Below are 11,703 nucleotides of genomic sequence, written 5' to 3'. Positions count from 1 at the left end.
AGAGAGAGAGAGAGAGAGAGAGAGAGAGAGAGAGAGAGAGAGAGAGAGAGAGAGAGAGAGAGAGAGAGAGAGAGAGAGAGAGAGAGAGAGAGAGAGAGAGAGAGAGAGAGAGAGAGAGAGAGAGAGAGAGAGAGACAGTAATGATAATGATGATAATAACAATTATGATGATAATGATAAGAGTAATAATAATGATACTATCAATAGCACTACTACTGATAATAATTATGATAATAATGATAATAACAATAATAACAATAATAGTAATAATGATGCTGACGATGGTAATTTAAAGAAATAGCAATCCTGTTTATGATAACGGAAGAATTTATCAGATGAATTCTATAATGATATATCAAAAATAAAAATAATCTCCCCTACGCGTTCCGTATTTCTAAAGACGAAAAAAAAAGAAAAAGAAAAAGAGAGAGAAAAAAAAATGCATAATAAGGAAATATAAAAAGAAGCTAATTTTTCACCCCTTTTACACAGTGTTGCCATCGACGACTAAAAGCTCATGAAATCTGGCCACCTACGCAAAACCTCTTTTTCCATAATGTTAAGACGAAGAAAATGAACGTCATGGTCAGCTTGTGGAAAAAAAAAAGAATGTGGAGATAAAGAGGAAGACTTTAAGAAGAAAAAGAGGATGATTTACTGTTGGTGATTTGGGGTTGGATGAGACTAGTGAGAGGAGGACGAAGAGAGAGAGAGAAAGAGCGAGAGAGAGAGAGAGAGAGAGAGAGAGAGAGAGAGAGAGAGAGAGAGAGAGAGAGAGAGAGAGAGAGAGAGAGAGAGAGAGAGAGAGAGAGAGAAAGAGAGAGAGAGAGAGAGAGAGAGAGAGAGTAGGAGAGAGAGAGGGAAAACGAGAGACAGAGAAAGAGAGAAAGAGAAAGAGAGAGAGAGAGTAGGAGAGAGAAAGAGAAGAGAGAGAGAGAGAGAGAGAGTAGGAGAGAGAGAGGGGGAAAACGAGAGACAGAGAAAGAGAAAAGGAGAAAGAGAGAGAGAGAGATCAGGCAGACAGAGAGAGAGAAGAAGAGAGAGAGGAAAGGAGGGACAGAGAAAAAGAGAGAGAGAAAAAAAAAAGATCAGAAGACGCGAATATCTACTGTTATTCTCCTTCTATTTCCATCCTTCTTTTTGAAAGTCTCGTCGCATTATTTGATCTCGGGAGTGACATGACAGAAGGAATAAAGAGATAAAAGTAAGAGCAGACAAGGAAAAAGTAGTGAGAAACATAAAGAGATAAGAAAGTAGGTTAAAAAGATAGATAACAAGAGGGATTGTGATAACGAACTTCTTTCCAATTACCATTCCGTTAACAACCCTCGACGCTTCGGGAGTGAATAGCAGTTTGCAATCTAGAACAATTAAACTGAATAACGCCCTATCCCCTGTAATTGCATCAATCACGATAGAAATACCAGTTCTACCTGTCCCCCTTGCCCCTCTTACCCCCCCCTCTCCTCCCTCCCCCCTCCCTCCCCTTCCTTTCCTCTCTCTCCCCTCCTGTCCCCTAATCATCATTATTCCGGTGTCCTTTTGTTTATCTTTTTTTTTGTTTTTGTTTTTTTTTCAATGTTTTCGTTTTGGTTTGTTTTCGTAAGAATCTTCTTAAAAAAGTTTACATTTTTTCGTTTCTAATTTGGAAAAGTTCTCTTTCTGTTTGACGTTTCCTTCCTTCATTTTCTTTGGACACACATACTCTCTCTTTCTCTCTCTCTCTCTCTCTCACACACACACACATACAGACACACACACACACACACACACACACACATATATATATATATATATAGATAGATAGATAGATAGATAGATAGATAGATAGATAGATAGATAGATAGATAGATAGATAGATAGACAGATAGATAAATAGATAGATATAGATATTTATATAAACATATATACGACGAGACACAAATATACAGATTTATGATGAGAAATCAGATAACTGCAACTTTATTTTTCGTTAGACAAGCCCTTTCTCGCCCCTTCCCTCCTCCTGCTCCTCCTGTCTACACTCCCCCTCCCCCCCACTCCCCTCTCCATTCGTCTCCGGGACCACTCCTGTGATCGCCCGAAGCCCTAACGGCGTGATTAAGACGAGCGTAGAGCCTCCTTATGCCCTTAGAGTCAAGTATTACTGAGAGGCTGGGGAGAGGAGAGGGAGAGCAGGGGGACAGGAGGGGAGGAGGTGAGGGGGGGAAAGAAGGGGAGGGTGTACGAGGGAGAGGGTCGGAAAGGGGTGGAGGGAGGGAGGGAGGGTGGGAGGGAGGGAGGGGTGGAGGGAGAGAGGGAGGGGGGGGGGGCAAGGAGGGGAGGGTGTACGAGGGAGAGGGTCGGAAAGGGGTGGAGGGAGGGAGGGACGGAGGGACGGGTAGAGGGAGAGAGGGAGGGGGGGGGGCAAGGAAGGAGGGGGTGTACGAGGGAGAGGGTTGGTAACGGGTGGAGGGAGGAGGGAGGGACGGTTGGTACTCGGGGTGTGAGTTGTGATGTGTGAGTTGGATGGTTTGTTGGGGGGGGGAGGGGGGAGGAAGGGGATAAATTCTCAAAGGTGCGGCCTGAGGTGGAGTGGCTATGGGGGGCGGGGGGGGGGGTACTCAGAGATTTGGATGAGGTGGATGGCGAGGAAGGGGAAGAAGGGGGGGAGGAGGAGGAGGAGGAGGAGAGAGAGAGAGAGAGGAAGGAGGAGGAGGAAGAAGAGAGGGAAAGGAGGAGGAGGAGAAGAAGAGAGGGAAAGGAGGAGGAGGAGAAGAAGAGAGGGAAAGGAGGAGGAGGAGAAGAGGAGAGGGAAAGGAGGAGGAGGAAGAAGAAGAGAGGAGGAGGAGGAGGAGGAGGAGAGAGAGAGGGGAAGGAGGAGGAGGAGAAGAAGAGAGGGGGGAGGAGGAGAAGGAAGAGATAGAGGGGAAAGAGGAAGAAGAGGAGGAGAGAGGAGGAGGAAGAAGAGGAGGAGAGAGGAGGAGGAAGAAGAGGAGGAAGAAGAGGAGGAGAGAGGAGGAGGAAGAAGAGGAGGAGGAAGAGAAGAGAAGAGGAGGAGGAAGAGAAGGGAAGAGGAGGAGGAAGAGAAGAGAAGAGGAGGAGGAAGAAGAGGAGGAGGAAGAGGAGGAGAGGGGGGAGGGGAGAAGCCTGAAGATCAGCGGGTGGCTCGGCTTCATGTCGTGAAATAACGCCGAGAGTAAATTCAAAGATGGCGGAGGACCCTGAGGGCCTCTTGTCTCTATTCTTTTCTCGTTCTTGTTCTCGTTTCATGTTCTGATTCTTTCATGGCGAAGGCGAGGGATAATGAGGAAGGAATAGTGAGGAAGGGAAGGTATGGTGATGATGATGATGATCATGGTAATAACAAGGTTGATTCGAGTAGTGATGATGATAATGATGATAACAATAATAATAAGAATGACAATAATAATGATGTTGTCAATGATAATGAGAAAATGAATAATGATAATAACAACGCTAATGGTAGTAATAATTGTAACACCACCACTGACAACAACAACAATAATGATAATAGCAATGTTAATATATGTATATGCATATGTGTGCTTACCAACACGTTCTCTTTTGTGTGTAATTTATATGTATACAAACATGCGTTTTAAAAACATGTGCACACGCATTTTACGTGCACATGTTGGTGTTTATCTAATCTCAGCCATGTGCGTAGGACGGAAGCCAGGTGTCTTCCGACTTCCTCGTCCCAGGTATTTCGTTTCAAGGGATCAGCTCGGCTTAACGCCTTGAATACCTGAAGAAGGTGAAGCGGGGGGGGGGGGGGGTAAGAGACGGGGGGGTGGGGGTTGGGGGGATAGGAGGAAGGATAGGAAGGGGGGTGATAGGCGTATGGGAACGGCCTCAAGAACACCTATTGAGTATGTTTTGGTGTGGATGATATTGTATTGTGTGTTTGTGTGTGTGTTAGTGTGATCAGTGTGAATTCATGTTTTTTTTGTTTTTTTTTTTGTATGTGCGTGTGCGTGTGCGTGCGTGTGTGTGTGTGTGTGTATGTGTGTGTATGTCTATGTGTGTGTGTGTGTGTGTGTGTGTGTGTGTGTGTTTATGTATTTGTATTTGTTTCTTTGTCAGGGTGTTGTGTGTAATTGTAAGTCTGTCGGTGTGCATTTACATGCATGTATATCCACGTACATATACTCTATAAACATAAATATTTGTGTAAATACAAAACCAAGACATCATCTCTAACATTTTGCAATGCTTGTTGCACGATTGCTCGCGCTGTTGCCTCGAAGGCTGCATTCCAGCGCAGAAACGTTTGCAATTCTCTGTCATCTGGGTCCGTGCCGTGGAGTCCCTTTGATGTTTTCTCGTGCTTTTTTTGTTCCTTTTCTTCTTTCTTTCTTTCCATCTTCGTTCCTACCTGACTGGATGTGTGTGACTTTACATCCTCTTCTCGAGTTGCCTTTCTTTACTCTCTTATTGTCATTCTCCTTCTCTTCTTTTTTTCTGCCAGCCTGCCTGCCCTTTCGGCTTTGCAATTCTCTGCAAGTTGTAATTTAATCTCATTGCTTTTCATGGAAGCGTTAACGAGACACTAATAAGATGCAGCATTAGGAAGAGACTGGAGGAGAGAACGGACTTGAAGGGGAAGGAAACACCGACAGAGAAGGAGGAGAGAGAGAGAGAGAGAGAGAGAGAGAGAGAGAGAGAGAGAGAGAGAGAGAGAGAGAGAGAGAGAGAGAGAGAGAGAGAGAGAGAGAGAGAGAGAGAGAGAGAGAGAGAGAGAGAGAGAGAGAGAGAGAGAGAGAGAGAGAGAGAAATTCACGCATATTTACGTACAAAGAGAAATAGAAAGAAAGAGAGAGGGAGAGAGAGAGAGAGAGAGAGAGAGAGAGAGAGAGAGAGAGAGAGAGAGAGAGAGAGAGAGAGAGAGAGAGAGAGAGAGAGAGAGAGAGAGAGAGAGACAGAGAGAGAGAGAGAGAGAGAGAGAGAGAGAGAGAGAGAGAGAAAGAGTGAGAGAGAGAGAGAAAGCTTACACACACATTTACGTATACCTAATTATAAATACAAATGAATCAAAACATACATTCAGCGATAGACAAAGCCAGTCAAAACGCGAGAGAAGAATAACAAAGCAGATAAACAAACACCAAAATGAATACCAATTAAAATAGGAGAATCAGAATAACAGAAAAGAAAAGAGAGAAAAAAAGAGAAAAGAAATAATAAAACAACAGCATTAGAACCGAGAGATTCCTACAGCCATAAGCTAACGTATTGAGACAAGATAGAAGGCTTGGTGGTTGGACGAGGCGCCGGCCGGTGTGAGGCAAGAAAGTCTATAACAGGTTAGGGAAATTTAAGCCTCATGAAACCCTTTCTCTTTCACTCTTTTATTTACTTGATTCTTGCAAGAGAGTATCTCAGTCTGTTTCTTTTTTTTTTTCTTTTCTTTTTTTTTTTCTTTTTTTTTTTTTTTACTTTGTATCTTCCATCACTTTGCTGCTTGTGAGGGTGTACAGTGTGTAGATGTAGATAGTTTGTTGATTGGATAGATAGACTGATAGATATTTAGACAGATAGATGGATGAATGGATAGGTAAGTAAATGATAAGATAGGCAGCAATAAAGAGAGCTAAATGATTAGAAAGACATAAATAAAGAGAGCTAAATTATTAAAAAGACAGACATAAAGACAGTTAAAAGATTATAGAGATATATCGATAAATAACTGTGTGTATAAGTGTTTGCGTGTGTATATGGACATGTGTGTATGTGTGTGTGTGTGTGTGTGTGTGTGTGTGTGTGTGTGTGTGTGTGTGTGTGTGTGTGTGTGTGTGATTGTGTGTGTGTGTGCGTGTGCGTGTGCATGTCTGTGTGTCTGATGTGCACCACAAAGAACAGAGACACAGATGCTGAGAGGATACATTTCCCTTCATTCACCGAAAAGGTCAGAAATCTACAACAATAACAGGACCCGCAGGAGAGGAAGTTGGGAACGAACACCCATTGTGATCTGATATTCTCAATTCTATTAAACGGAATATCTCTCTATCCAGAATTATGTTCTCGAACCGTTGAAAAAAAGGATAAAAGAGAAGTTGAAGACTCACAAAAGTTACCAAATAACCTATATCTCGAACAGGAAATGAAACTCGGAGTTACTGCTTGCCACCACCACCGACACACGAAGGGAAGAGGGGGCAGAAGGAGGAGGAGGAGGAGGTTAGAAAAAAAAGGGGGTGGGGAGAGAGGGAGGCAGAAGGAGGGGGAGGAGGTTAGAAAAAAGAGGGGGTGGGGGGAGAGGGAGGCAGAAGGAGGGGGAGGAGGTTAGAAAAAAGAGGGGGTGGGGGGAGAGGGAGGCAGAAGGAGGGGGAGGAGGTTAGAAAAAAAGGGGGGTGGGGGGAGAGGGAGGCAGAAGGAGGGGGAGGAGGTTAGAAAAAAGAGGGGGTGGGGGGAGAGGGAGGCAGAAGGAGGGGGAGGTTAGAAACTGGGGGAGGGGGGAAGAAGGGGAAGGTAAAGGAGGGGATGGGGAGGAGGGGGAGGGAGGGTCAGAGGGAGGAGGTGTGTAGAAACGGGGAAGGAGAAGTGGATCGCAAGTCATTTCTCTTCGGCCCCTTCTTAAACTCTACGGTCCGGCTCGCCATTTTTCACTAGGTGGTCGAAGTTGAGAGGCGAAGAAATGCCTGTGGTGGAGAGGCTTATTTTCTTTCTTTCTTTTTTTTTTTCTATCTTTTTTATTCTTTATGGTTTGAGGCAAATTATTTCTTCCTCTGTTACTTTCTGTCTTCTACCAAATTTAAGTGTAAATGAATATGAACTATGTACTAAAATATTACTCTCATGAGTATCTAAGCCTTATCTTAACGATGAAACGTATGTCGTTCTGTCTTTCCGCTTTATCGAATCAAATTAGCATCTGAAAATAGCTTTGAAAAAAAAATATCACCCATTAATAAACATGACTTGGAATAGAGAGAACTACGATTTCAATTGCAAGAGAATTTCAATTTAGTTCAATTGAAATTAGGAACACATAACTTTTAATTCTGTTTTTTCTCCCGATTGCTTCTGCAATGAAAGTTTTCTTTTTATGTAAATGTTTTGAAATGCAAATAAGAGAGAGGAAACAGATAGGTAGATAGATAGTAAGATAGATAGATTGATAAATAGATAGATTGATAAATAGATAGATAGATATATAAAGTTAGATAGATAAATAGATAGAGATAGATATATAGATATAGAGAGAGAGACCGAGACAGACATAGACACACGCACTGAGAAACAGACAGACAGAAAGGCAGACAGACAAAAGGAAAGAGGGAGAGAAAGAAAAAGGAAGAAAAAGTAAAAATCTTTAATGACAAAATCTTCGAAGAAACTTGAATTTCATATATCTAATTACGTTTTTTTTTGTGGTGATAGAGGAGAAGGAGGCAATAACCTAAATCCACACCGACTGATCAATCAGGAACAACAACAGCAACAAGAAGAGCAACCAAGCAATCGAAATTAATCTTAGATACTCTTGCTTCACTAATTGGCAATTTCCATATTCGAATACCAACGTTCAGTGCACGCTCGCGGTCAGTGTGTTGTTGCTGTTGCAGAAATCTCTTCGCTGTAGATCATCGTGCTGTTAATTCCTCCGATTCGGAATGGTTTAGTGCAACCGGCATGGATTGCGCCGGGACGCTGGTGTGAATAAGGATTAGGTTGCTTATTAAAAAGCCTTCGTATAATGACTCTGTTTTCTGTATGCACATTCTAAAGGAAGAAAATAGTGGTTCTTATCCTCGTTCTAAAATTGTTATTATATGAGATAAGTTATTATTCATTTGGAGAATATATGTAATATTAGATATTTTTACTCGCATATCTCAAACATATGTATTCACGTAAATACATATGTAGACGGACAACCAAACACACACACATACACACACACACACAAACACACACAAACACACACAAATACACACACACAAACACACACACACACACACAAACACACAAACACACACACAAATACACACACACACACACACAAACACACACACACAAACACACACACACACACACACACATATACATAATATGCTAACACCCATAGTCGCTTACGTATGCATGAATTCATGCGAGCGAGAGCAAATAGAACTCTTTCCATTCGTGAGATCTCAGCATCCTTTCGCCTGGGAGATGCGCGCCGCGGCATATGATAAACGGCTCCACCTCATCTCCGAGGACGCGCCGCCCTGAAGCCAGGTCACGCGGGTGAGGCGCAGCTCGAGTTTACTGCCTGTTGCCTCGCCTTATCTACATAATTATGCATCCTCTAAGGCCGGCAGAAGGGCGGCTGGGGAGGGGGAGGGGGGGTAAGGGGAGCTAGGAGGAGTGTGGAGGGGTGTGGGGAGAGGGGGAGGGGGGTGGGGGGGATAGGAGACTGGGAAGAGGAGAGGGAAGTGAAGGGGAGGGGACGAGACTGATGGGAGAGAGGGGAGGGGGAATGGAGTGAGGGATAGGGATAGAGGGGGGGAGGGTGTGGGTCTTGTCTGTATGAAGAGATAGAGAGGGTGAGGAAAGAGAGAATGGAGTGAGAGAGGGGAGTAGGAAGAGGAAGAAATACAAAGGACAAAGGTAAAGTGAGTAAAAGAGAAAATTAAGGAAGAGGAAAATACCTAGAGAGAAGAGCAAAGAAAGAGAAACACGGGGTAATGAAAAGAGGGAAAAAAAGTCGTTAATGGCGACAGGGTTATGCTAATGCGCTTGGGGATAATGGGGATTGCACCAACGGCTATCTTAAACTAGAATTAGGAAGCACGCACATAGACACAGCATGTAGAAACATACGCTAACAAGCACAACACAAATCTATATTTGAAAGCACACATGACACATAATCATACTTACAAGTACAAACAAGTAAACTTACAATCTCAAAAAAATTACTTACAAAAGATAGATTTATAAATGTACCCACACTACAAGCACAAACAGCTGCAAGTTAAAACATATACAAGCACAAACATATACAAATACAAAAACATATAATTCACAAACACATCACACAAATAAACAGACATAAATTGTAGATCCATCTAATATCATCCCCCCTTCCCCCCCTTCTTCCTAACCCGCCCCTCCCTCATAATTCCCTTGTCTCTAACCCCGAAACCCCTCTCTCTTAACCCCCCCCCCTCACCCACAACCTCTTTTATGTCCCCCTTATCCCTTCCTCAAAAGCTCTTCTCCCCCTATTTTCTTTCCTCATTCTTACCCTACTCCCCAACCCCCAAACACTCTATATTCAACCTCGCCCTTTCCCCCAACCTCCTAACCCCCTACCCCTCCATGCATACCTCCCTCTCTCTCTCTACCTTCCTCCTCACTCTCCAACCCCTTATCAGTAACCCCCATCTTTTACCTCAACTCCCCCCCCTAACAATCTCTACCCCCTCATTACTCCCTCCCCCGCCTTCCATTCTATCGTACACCTCCTCCCTCTTCTCCCACTCCCCCTACTCTCTCCCTTACACCCCCTCACGTACATGCCCTCCCTCCCCTCCCCCTACCCTTGCCTCCTCCCTTCAACCCCCTTTCTTACACCCCCTACTCTCCTATCCCCTCCCCTACCCCTCCCCCTACCCCCTCCCCCTACCCTACCCCCTCCCATTCCCCTACCCCCCTCCCCCCCCTTACCACTTCCCTTACGTCCCTTCCCGCCTCCCTCCTCCCTGTCACCTCCCCTCCTCCCTCCCCCTCCCTCCTCCAACCCCCTCCAACCCGAGAGCCTCTTCAGACGATGGCGAAGAGGTCATATACACCTCGTTATCAACCTCCCACGCGCGAGGCTCAATTTCTCAAGCCATTTGGCAGCGATTCCTCTCTCGACAGACGTTGTCCGCCGTGAGAGTGCCTCGTCACGTGACAGGCGCTGATGACTCGAGAGGCGAGAGGTGACACGGCTATTGATGATGGGAGGGGGGGAGGGGTGGGGAGGGGGGAGTTAAATGGGGTATGGGGGGCGGGAGGGAACTGGGGTATGGGGAGGAAGAAAGGGGTAGAGGTAATTGGGAAATAAAAGCGGGAGGGAGAAGGTGGGAAATGGGTTGATGGAGAGGAAAATTCTGAAGGGCTGCGAGGCGAGAGATGACAGGAAGATTAGTGAGGAGGAAAATGGGTTAGGAAAATAGGGGTTGGGAGAAGAAGAGGGGGGGGGTAGGGGGGGGGGTTTGGGCGCGGATGCGAGGAAGAGGGAAGCGAAGCGAGAATGGGACGGAGACGAAGATGGAAGGAGGGAGAACCGAAGAGGGAGGAGGGGGTAGGAAAAAGAGGAGGAAAATGAGAAATGAAGAAGGATGTGGAAGATGGAGGGGAGAAAGAGAAAGGGGAAAATGAGGATAGGGGAGAAACAAAGGAGGAATATTGAGGGAAGGGGTGAGAGTGAAAATAAGAACAGGAAAAAATAGAGAGAAAATAGGAAAGGGTGGTTCACGAAGGAGGGGGAGAAGAGAAGAAGGTAGAGAGAGAGAGAGAGAGAGAGAGAGAGAGAGAGAGAGAGAGAGAGAGAGAGAGAGAGAGAGAGAGAGAGAGAGAGAGAGAGAGAGAGAGAGAGAGAGAGAGAGAGAGAGAGAGAGAGAGAGAGAGAGAGAGAGAGAGAGAGAGAGAGAGAGAGAGATAGAAAGAGTATCAAAAAATTCATAAAAAAAGGCTGCTGGGATAAAGCGTCTTGTGCACAGACTAATAACCAGAGAAGGAGAGCAAGGAAAATGTTTACAAAAGATGTTCAAAAGAACAAATGAAAAGAAAAGGAAACAAGAAGGGAGCAAGAATACACACATATACAGACAATCAAATACACACAAATAAAAACAACTCTTTACACACAAAGTGCCCACCCAAACACACAAACGCAAGCCCACCAGTCGCACAGACAGACATAAAGAAACAAACCACACACACGTACACAAACTATCCTAACAGAAAAGCGAATTCTAACTCAGGAGAGGAGAAAAAGTTGAAACTTTTTTGAACAACACAAGAGGGCCCAATCACGGAGAACAGAAGAAGAGGAGGGGGAGGAGGAGGAGGAGGTGGAGGAGGAGGAGGAGGGAAGGAGGGGAGGGGGAGAGAGCAGAAAGAGGGGAGGAAGAGGGGCTGGAGTGTAGGGAGTTGGAGTAGGGGAGGAGGTGGAGAAAAAGGGGAGGAAGGGAGAGGGAGGGAGAGAGAGAGATGAGAGAAAGGAGGAAGGGAGAGGGGCGGGTGGAAGGGAGGATAAAAGAGAAAAGAGAATAGAAGAAAAAAAAAGAAAGGAGGAATAAGGGCGGAGGAGGGAGGGAGAAGGTTGGGGCGAAAGGGAGGAGAAAGGGGAGGAGGAGAGGAAAAGAAAGGGGGCAGAGGAAATAAGAAGAGAAGGTGGGGGGGAGGGGGGGGAGGTTTTTATGAACAGGAAAGAGAGGAATGAAAGGAAAACGGAAAAGGAGGAAAAGTGGGGAGAAAAAAGGGATGAAGAGAACGAGAGGAGCTGAGATCGGGTACAAGGGTGGCAGAGCGAAAGAGAGGGTAGAGGAGGCAGGTGAGGTGATAAAGGAGATGAAAGGAGGAGAAGGAGGAGGATGAGGAGCACCAGGAGGAGGAGGAAGAGCAGGTGGAGGATGGGGGAGAGGAGGAGGAGGAGGAGGAAGAGCAGAAGGAGTAGATGTGGGTGTAGGAAAAGGAAGAGGAGAAAAGAAGAGGGAA

This window comes from Penaeus japonicus, unplaced genomic scaffold (genome assembly GCF_977035675.1).
Source record: "Penaeus japonicus unplaced genomic scaffold, GWHDUDI00000001_assembly GWHDUDI00000010, whole genome shotgun sequence".
In the NCBI taxonomy this organism is placed as follows: Eukaryota; Metazoa; Arthropoda; class Malacostraca; order Decapoda; family Penaeidae; genus Penaeus; species Penaeus japonicus.
The sequence above is the reverse complement of the archived record's forward strand: the minus strand, read 5'-3'. Positions refer to the sequence as shown.